This window comes from Tenebrio molitor, chromosome 1, assembly GCF_963966145.1.
Source record: "Tenebrio molitor chromosome 1, icTenMoli1.1, whole genome shotgun sequence".
In the NCBI taxonomy this organism is placed as follows: Eukaryota; Metazoa; Arthropoda; class Insecta; order Coleoptera; family Tenebrionidae; genus Tenebrio; species Tenebrio molitor.
In genome coordinates this window covers 36,752,234-36,762,569 of record NC_091046.1, presented here as the reverse complement: position 1 = coordinate 36,762,569, position 10,336 = coordinate 36,752,234, and positions in this window count along the sequence as shown.

Below are 10,336 nucleotides of genomic sequence, written 5' to 3'. Positions count from 1 at the left end.
AATTTATATACTTTACAAAATTGCCGCCGGAACATTAATTTTATTGCCGTTGAATTATAAGTAAATCTATGGGATTAATTGTACAGATAACGTATGCTTTCTATTTCCACATCTGTTATTTTTTAGCCTTGACAAAAAGTGTGCAAATAAAATACACCTTTTACAATAATTTATTAATGACCAGTTGAACAATTCTTTTAAATCTAATACAAATTTATGAAATAACCAGATTTTCTAACTTGTTAAGCAAGATTTTCCTTTATTTCAATCCGGAAACGAATGATTTACACAGGGATTACTGTTTTTCACACAATAACTGATAATGATATTTCCTACTATTGAAAAACTCAATTTTCAACATAAATCGAGTGTAAATAAGAAAATCGCAACTGTCTGGAAATGTCAATAATAAAAGTTATCGGAAGTAAGATCCGATAGGAAGATACGAGAAAGTATATTGCATTGCACACAGCAGCAATTTTTGATGGACCTTCGGTTTTGTTTGAAGTGTAATGTCGCGTTTGTGGGCCAAAATTAGAGTCGAATATTGTAAACATTTTTTACAACAAAGAAACAACAAGAAATGAATCTAGCTGTGATAAATAGCAATTTATTAGACGAGTTTTATAAGACACTATTTTGTCGCACGCGTTTTTTACAGCACGACGAGCGCAGCGAGCAAACAAGTGCGACAAAATGGGTTATAAAACGAGTGTAATACAATATTTCACTATTTTGCCCCTATTTTAAATTTTAAATTATAAAAAAGTTCAAAACATAATGACAATTTGTATTTGGCAAATACATGGTGTCCCTAAAAAAAAAAGACGAGTCCATAGCTCCCTTATTTATCGAAGGATTTTAATTATATATACGCCAAATTAAATGGTTGTTAATAGGCTACAAAATGGCTTAATAAATTCACGTATAGCTCCAAGGGCTTCAAGACTAAACTGTCAAAATATGTGATACATTGTTGTTTTCAGAATTAAAATCTCTATCAGAATTACTAAAAAAAATTTGTAATCCCATTTGAAAAAAAATATTTTGACAGCCCATGGGGCTATACTTGAATTTATTAGGCCATTTTGTAGCCTATTAACAACCATTTAATTTGGTGTACAGATAATTAAAATCTTCCGATAAATAACGGAGTTATGGACTCGTCTTCTTGTTTGAGGACATCCTGTATAAAGGGTTGAAACTTGACTTGCAAGTTTTGAATATAAAGTGTCGTGAAGTACAGTGATCACGCAGCAAACTACTCACTGTGAGTCATTGCCAATATTAAAATTGCAAGTAAATGTTCCTGAAACCGGTATCGAAAAGAGCTTCTTTTCGAAATCCGTTTGAGTGTTATAACTACTGGGTTAAAGGTGCAAAATAGAAAAAACATTATTATTTCTGTTGCAAAAACTCAAATGCACAAATAAAATAAATTTCACCATAAGAAGATATTTATAGTTACCTATTTATGGTACGAGTGTGTTATGTTGGCTATAAATCACGTGAGAAAAAGTTTAAAATAATTTTCTCAAGTGACTTATACAGGGTGATCCAATATTTTTTTTAAATGCTCTAGCAACTTTATTTCTTGTCCGATTTCAATAAGCGATACCTATATCAAATGAAAAGGCGTTTAAGGGACTATGAACTGCCATATAAAATTTATTTTTTAAAGAAGCAATTTAAGTGGGTTGATATTTAACTTTCTTATTTTAAATTGTGACATATGTTTTTCATTACTTTCGTATCCCACCTCCACCCGGTGGCACGGCAATTTTGCCGGAGTACATACACTATTACGGATAATACTATCAAGTCACTATTTTTCTAAACATTGCTGTATAAAAATATTATTTGTTTTTTGAAAAGTTATGAAGAAATAAAAATGTTTAATAAATAATAATTGACACATTTTAATGAAAAAGCGAATAAAATCAAGTTGCTTTCTACAGCATTTGTTACGCAAAGAATTTGACAAGTTGTTAAAATTGTATTTCCTCGTAATCGTGAGTAAAAATGAATACCTTTGAAGAAATGACCGACATGCTACAAGCGTATTTTGAGTGTGAAAAATATGCACAGGCCGCTGAATTGTCAAATTCTTTGTGTAACAAATACTCTAGCTGACAGGTCTCACAAAGCAACTTGATTTTAATCGCTTTTTCATTAAAATGTCATTTTTATTTCTTAATTTTTTTTCAAAAAACAAATAATATTTTTGTACAGCAATGTTTAGAAAAATAGTGACTTTAAAAGTAAGTAATAAAAAACATATGTCACTATTTAAAATAAGAAAGTTAAATATCACCCCACTTAAACTGCTTCTTTAAAAAATAAATATTATATGGCAGTTCATGGTCCCTTAAACGCCTTTTCATTTGATATATCGCTTGTTAAAATCGGACAAGAAATAAAGTTGCTAGAGCATTTTAAAAAAAATTTGGACCACCCTGTAGAACATAACATATAAGTGACATACAAAATTTTATCCAGCAACTTCAACAATTGCAAATAAATGTAAATGTAACTCAACAGTGAGTTACAGTTAAAATTCACACGGGAGTTATGACACACCCGCGACTTATAGACCACTTTACTGGTCTGAAATGAGAACAATTATTATAACTCTGGAAGAGCAGAAAATAATTAAAAACGCCTCAAAACCAAAGTTTATTATATGCGTCATTTTACTGAAAATCAAATCGGTGACTCTTAATTTATAAATTAAAATCATTAAGAAATAAAATTTAAATCGGTATCTGTCTTGTCTAAAAAATAAAGGACTTGATTAAAATCGAAGACTTCTTAGGTCTTGTAATTTTTTCGATAATAATATAATAAGACTTTGTTTTTTAATCGGATAACAAAAACTTTTTGGTGATAAGTTCAATAGAATTAAAAATTCCTAAAATACTACTTAGTCCAATCAATAGGGAGTTTTACCTTGCAAAAGGTACAGAAAAGTTTATACTTTCTTCTATCAGGCATATTATTAATATTGTTGAGTTTGCGACCTTGGGGGGTTGCCGCTCGCCCCGCCATACTGGAGAATAGGGGTGCAAAATCACATTTTTGCGAGAATTCAACGCACGTGTCAAAGAACCAATGAACGTTAAGAATTGTACTGAATAACAGCCAATTACGAGCGAGTTTTTTTGATTATTCTGTAGGTACAAAATAAATAGGCGATTATTCTGCATCTAACTCTTCAATTGTCACCAAATCAACAAATTTGCTTTTGAAAGTTTAAATTTGTCATTATGCAAGCAAATAGATGGGGGTCTACTTCAGTGGCAGAAATTTATATCCCACCTCCACCCGGCGGCACGGCAATTTTGCCGGAGTACATACACTATTACGGATAATACTATCAAGTCACTATGTTGTATTACTATCAAGTAATAGTGCAGTGCTTATCAACATAATTACCGGCGTCTCGTCTCCGCATTTTGACTTTGTTGTGTATTATGTTCTGTGTCAATGTTAAGGAACTTCCTCACGATGTGACATGAGTATAATAATATACCTTTTTGAATTTCAACTACCAATGTGTTATCTAAATCCAGAATTTTTAAATTTTTAAAAAGAGATTGCGGTACTATTCCCGTTGCTGAAATTACAAGTGGTAAAATCGAAATTTTTTCTAAACACCAAAGATTTCTCATAGCAACGGAGAGCTCTAAATATTTATTAATTTTTGTGTTATATGTCTTTGTTATATTATGTGAATTTGGAACAGCTATATCTAAAAGATATGCTTGCTTTTGTTGTTTATTTAAAATTATAATGTCTGGTCTGTTATGCTTAATATGAATGTCAGTTAAAATTGTTCTATCAAAATATAACTTCTAATTGTCTAAATGTCATTTTCCAAACAACTTTCTGGTGTATAACTATAATGTGGTTGTGTATTCTTTAATAAATTGAATTTAACAGCTAAATTCATGTGTATAATTTTAGCGAATATATCGTGACGTTTTTTATATTCGCTTTGAGCCAAAACGGTGCAAGAAGAAATGATGTGTTCAATTGTTTCCCCTTCAGTTCCGCAAATCCTACATTTATCAATTATCGATTGTAAACCGCATATGTGTTTTTTATAATTTCTTGTATTTATAACACGATCTTGTATTGCAAATATAAAACCCTCCGTCTCAGGGTGAATATTTGATTTCTTAAGCCATGCATGAGAGGCCTGAATATTAACTTCTGGTTGTTCCAGTTCTTTAAAGTATCTCCCATGTAAGGACTTCTGTTTTATATTTGCTATAGTGTCAGGTATATTTGGCTTAACAATATCTGAAATTATATTATCACTTAAATTTAAAGGTGTGTAGCCTTTATCGGCTGAAACCAAAGCATTAAAAAAGGTGTTATCACGAGCTCTATTGAGGAAATAATTTTTTAGTGAAACAATTTGATTATGTAGCAGTATTTCTAGATTTGAAAAACCCCTACCACCGTTTTCGCGTGGTAAATTAATTCTTTCAATAGCAGATTTTGGATGGTGTTTACTAAATTTTGTAAAAAGAACTCTAGTTTTAATGTTTAGGTTCTGTAAATTAGTTTTGGACCATTTTATAACACCGAAAGAATAGGTCAGTAATGGAACAGCATATGTATTAACTGCTTTAATTAAATTATTACCGTTTAATTTTGATTTTAAAATAGATTTAATTCTTAAATAAAATTGCTTTTCTAAATTTTCTTTTATAATTGAGTGTTGAATATGATTTGATTGATTAATACCTAAATATTTATAAAATTCTCCTTTATTTAAATTTTTAATGATTTCTCCTTCTTGAGTTATACTGGGTGCCCCAAAATTCGCGGAACAACTTAGCAGTACGTTGTTAAGTAGTAATTAAAATATCAGGTAAAAATGTTTAAAAAAATCAATCTTCGTTTTTGTCGAAGATATGGACCTATTCGTTACACTAAATGTGGCAACATTTAAAAACATTCTATGTATCCCAATAGTCTGCAAATATTTCATTTTTGTTGTATCCATGGAAATGGGGGAGAAAAATCAAAGCCATGTTGCCGTACGTTATTTTAGGTAAAACGGACATAAAATTACTATTTGGAAATGCTGGAAGTAATGAAGAAAATAATTGCAAACCTGATCACAATCGTTCAAAATTATTATGCCAATGGCTAGGAAAAGACAAATAATGGAAATCTTTTTTAATATTTAAAATAAATGAAATTAAAACTGCACCTTTTGAGCCCCCATATCTTCAAATTTAAGAGGTATAGAATTTTTTAATTATTTTTCTCATTATTTTCTAACATGAGTTGACATTGCCCCATTGAGTTGTTCCGCGAATTTTGGGGCACCCAGTATATTCTAAATGTTCGTAATGACCGCGACATATTGATTGCATTTTACACTTATCAATACCAAAACTCATCCCAATATCATTTGAGAAATTTTCAGTTATTGTTAGTAAAGATAAAATGTGATTCTTTTTTGATGCATAAAGTTTTATGTCATCCATATAAAGAAGGTGATTTAATTTGGATAGTGTGCTATTACTATTGTTGATATAATTAATAATTAATAAATAAATAATATTATATTATAACATAATTACATAAACAATTTTGTTTTATAATACAAAAATTTCCGATAATATTGCGGAATCTGGAAAAGTGCCCCGAATGCTTGCAGCGTTTCCACGTTGAATGGCAAGGGAAATCCTCTCGAAAAGGAATTTCTTTGATTTTGAATCGCCTGATTCCGCGATAAGTCGGTTTCCGATGACATTAAAGAAATCGATGGCTTCTTTGCACCAAGGGCCTAAGGTTTCAAATGCTAAACCTTTAAACACGTAGTTTGACGAAATGATTGAACTATATTGATATTTGGAAATACAACTCGTGCTACGCTTCGCTTCGCACTCGTTATATTTCCAAAATCATAGCAACTCGTAAAATTCAGTCGAAATATAATGGGCAATGTCCATGTCACTCGTTATATTACTACTGATTATTTCATGCGAGATACCTCTATCTAAGTTATAGAAAATGTAGAGCATACAATTCTCTACATTTTTTGTTCTTTATGTTTTTTTGTCAGATCAATAGTTTCATAGTTACAGCGTGTAGAAATCGAGAATTTTTTTTATTTTTGTACTTTTTACTCTTTTCCACACCACCACACAGGTAGAGCAATAGGGTGCGTTTTTTTTTTGACGTGGTGTCCCCAGTGGGCATAGTCCACGATGCAGTAGAAGTTTACTGTTTTACTCTTTTTGATCTCTTTGTAACCTAGACGGACCCGAATGATCTGGATCGAAGGGTATACGAGTAGATGAGCTGAATACATCAGAGTTTATGAATTCGGGAATTCCTCTTGAGAATTTTCCTCTTGTTCCTCAGGGTCATCATCATCATCAAGATCATCTGGCGTTTGCCAAAATAGAAATTCATTGATTTCAGGTATTTGTTCGGCTTGATCTTTAGATTCTGGAACGTCTGTGATTATTTCATTATCCGTGCGAGATACGTATATCTAACTAATTACAAAAAATGTAGAACATACAATTCTCTACAATTTTTGTTCTTTGCGTTTTTTTTTTGTCAGAACAATAGTTTCGTAGTTACAGCCTGTAGAAATCGAGCATTTATTGTTTGTCCGCCTACGGGTATATCGGATCCTGATGATGATGATGATGATGATGATGACCCTGAGGAACAAGAGGAAAATTCTCAAGAGGAATTCCCGAATTCATAAACTCTGGTGAATTCAGCTCATCTATACCGATCGATCCAGATTATTTGGATCCGTGTACGTTACAAAGAGATCAAAAAAAGTAAAACAGTAAACTTCTACTGCATCGTGGACTATGCCCACCGGGGACACTACGTAAAAAAAAAACGCACCCTATTGCTCTACCTCTGTGGGGGTGTGGAAAAGAATAAAAAGTACAAAAATAATAGAAATTCTCGATTTTTACACGCTGTAACTACGAAACTATTGATCTGACAAAAAAACATAAAGAACAAAAAATGTAGAGAATTGTACGCTCTATATTTTCTATAATAACTTAGATAGACGTATCTCGCACGGATAATGAAATAATCGCAGAAATGTGATTTTCCACCCTTATTCTGCAGTATGGCGGGGCGAGCGCCAACCCCCCCAAGGTCGCAAACTCGGCAATATTAATAACATGCCTAATAGAAGATACCTGCCAAGTATAAACTTTTCTGTACCTTTTGCAAGGTGGAGCCATTTTTATGTCTTTATTGACTGGACTAACTCTTATAAGTAGTAAATAATCATTTATAACACCACGAGTAGTCCAAATTATGTCGATTATTTTTCAAACTGGTCACGAATTATCATTTGTGCTTGGGAATGAATCCACGAGTGCGTCAGCACGAGTGAGATTTCCAAGCACAATTGAATGAGTGAAACCCTACGGTGAAACCAGTTTGAAAAATAGTCTACATAATTTGGACTACGAGTTGTAATCGCAGGACTATTCCATGAACCAACTTTGGCAATTTGGCAGCAAATCGGAAGAAGAAATTAACGCAGAAATCGAAGAAAATGTTCCCAACAACACAAAAAAGACACGTGAGTCGATTTGGAAGCAATTCTCAAGGCTGCATTCATTTGTTAAAAATCATCGCTGGGATCACTAGTGGTATTACCGATACCATCGTAACAAATGTGTAAAATTGTGTTTTTATTGGTCCATTTTTAACAAATGACAGGTGAATAGTCATAGTTTTATGTATTTGAAAATATTTCATATCACAAACAGTACAGGTTCATATGGATGTTAGTTGTTAGAAATGCATGTAAGTATTTACGTAGTGTATGTTCAAAATAGTGTTGTTTGAATTTATACATATCTATTTGAGGAAATTTGTATCATTTGTAAAATTTACGAACTAAATATCTAGAATAAACACAATTCCTACAGAATAATTGTAGTTTCTTTTTCTGACGAGAAGTGATCATAAAATACAAACTTTACACAAAACTGAACCAAGAGAATATTATTTGCATGAGATTAAACTGAGGTTTGCTTTATAAAATCATTTGTTTTAATAAAAGCGTAATTACTCAGAGATTGCCTAACGCAAAATTGTGCAAAGTTTTAGTTTTATGTATTTTCTTACCACCACTTGCTCTGGTATTCACCTACAAAACTGTCTAGCCACATCACTTTCATGGAGATAATTAAATTTTAACACTATTAAGATTATTAAATAAAGCATCTCTTCTCAGCTCAGAGATAGATCTGGTAGTCCATAATAAATTTATTTTAGCATCTTACACCAAAATAACTTAATTCGGAGCAAAAATATAAACAATACCTATTATCTTAGAATCTCATTAATTTTATATATATAACGGGTGTAGAATGGATTTTGGTACATAGGCACTTTATGCGTAAAAGCAAAAATCCTCGAATATTGGCTCCTCTAATTATTTTAGAACAAAACCTTAAATACAAAAGTTATAGAGTTTTCAAAATGGTTCCAAATTATTATTTTTTTCGTTTTTTAACATCTTCCGAAAGTACACAATAATGGAAAAAAGAATTGAAGAATTTGTTAAAGTAGCAATATCTGTGAAGTGTAACTGAGATGATAACCAAAGATGACAATGTGTAATATTCGACATCAAACTTGGAATTTGTCGCTCTGGATAGAATGCAGGAAATTTTATTTGCATGTCTCTAAAAGACAATCCGGACTAATACCATTTTACGAAGTTAACTTTTTCTTGTTTGTTAAAAGTGTTCATTCTTTCAGGAATCAGAAACTCGTTACGTTTGTTAAAAAATGAACTTTATTGTTGTCGGGAGTCTTGGGCTATTACTATTTTATCGATAGATTTTTAATATTTAATTTTTCTTGTCTAACAGAACCAGGTGTTAGAAAATAATGAGAAGGATTTAGGTACAATTTTTTTACTCTACAACTTCTGTATTTAAGATTTTGTTGGAAAATAATTAGGGGAGCCAATATCCGAGGATTTTTACTATTACACGTATAGTGCCTATGTCCCAAAATTCATTCTACACCCTGTATGTAATACTGTTCCAGACGAGGCTTTACTTTTAATTTAAAAATTAATTAATGATAAAAACTAAATATACAGGGTGATTTTGAAAGTTGTGCAGATATTTTAATCACGAGCTACTGGCTTCATGTAGAACTCGGAAAAAATATTTAAAAAATTCTATGTCAAAAAATAAAATGACATAAATTTTTTGAGCTACAATTTTTTTAAATTGCTTTTAGTTTTCTACGTTGTCCTACAACCTCGTAGGTAAAATTTCGGCACATTTTAAAAATACACCCTGTATACCTATCATGTTTATATAGCATGTACACCAATGCGAAGTAACCTATAGGAAATATGCTTTAAAACAAGGAAACTGCATTCGTGTACGTTTTATAAAATATGATATACAGGGAGTATTTTTAAAATGTGCCGAAATTTTACATACGAGGTTGTTTGACAACGTAGAAGACTAAAAGCAATTAAAAAAAATTGTAGCTCAAAAAATAAAAATCATTTTATCTTTTGACAGAATTTTTTAAACATTTTTTCCGAGTTATACATGAAGCCAGTAGCTCGTGATTAAAATATCTGCACAACTTTCAAAATCACCCTGTATAATTAAATTTTTTTAAAAAACAATTGTCAAAACATTGTCATGTTAGTATAAGCCAAACAGTGATTTTCATGATAATACGGTTAGTCACACAGAGTGTCACATTTTTTTAATGCATAGACAACAAAGCAAACCTGTAGAACGCAAACTCCTATGCATTTTCCCCGTTTTTTTGGAAACGCACCCACCACAAGCCGTCAGGGGACGCTGCCATTTTTTAAAAATCATAGATATTTAAGGGGAAGATACAGCCATTTTATATTTGTTTCCATATGTTTCCATACATCTGCACTTGAATAGAGAAGTACCTCGTATTCATCTAGTTGACTGATAATTGAGAAACGTCATCATGACAAATTAAGTGTGAATTATTTTCTGCTTTAAAGATGAAGACCTGTATTGTATGTTCCACTCCTTACAATTCTTCAAATAAAGAAATATCCTTTCATGGATATACAATACACCTAACTCATGGAAAACGCTAGAAATAATATATTTGTTAATTACATGCGTGCGACTGAAATAGAAACAAAAGGTACGTCTTGTCCCCAGTACTTGACCTATTGCTGTATCTTCTCCTTATACAGGGTGATTCTGAAATAAGTTTGGAAAAAAAAACGGTAATTGGTGATGATGAGAAGAAGTCATAGACAAAAAAATTTTCTTATAAAAGTTTTTTCGTT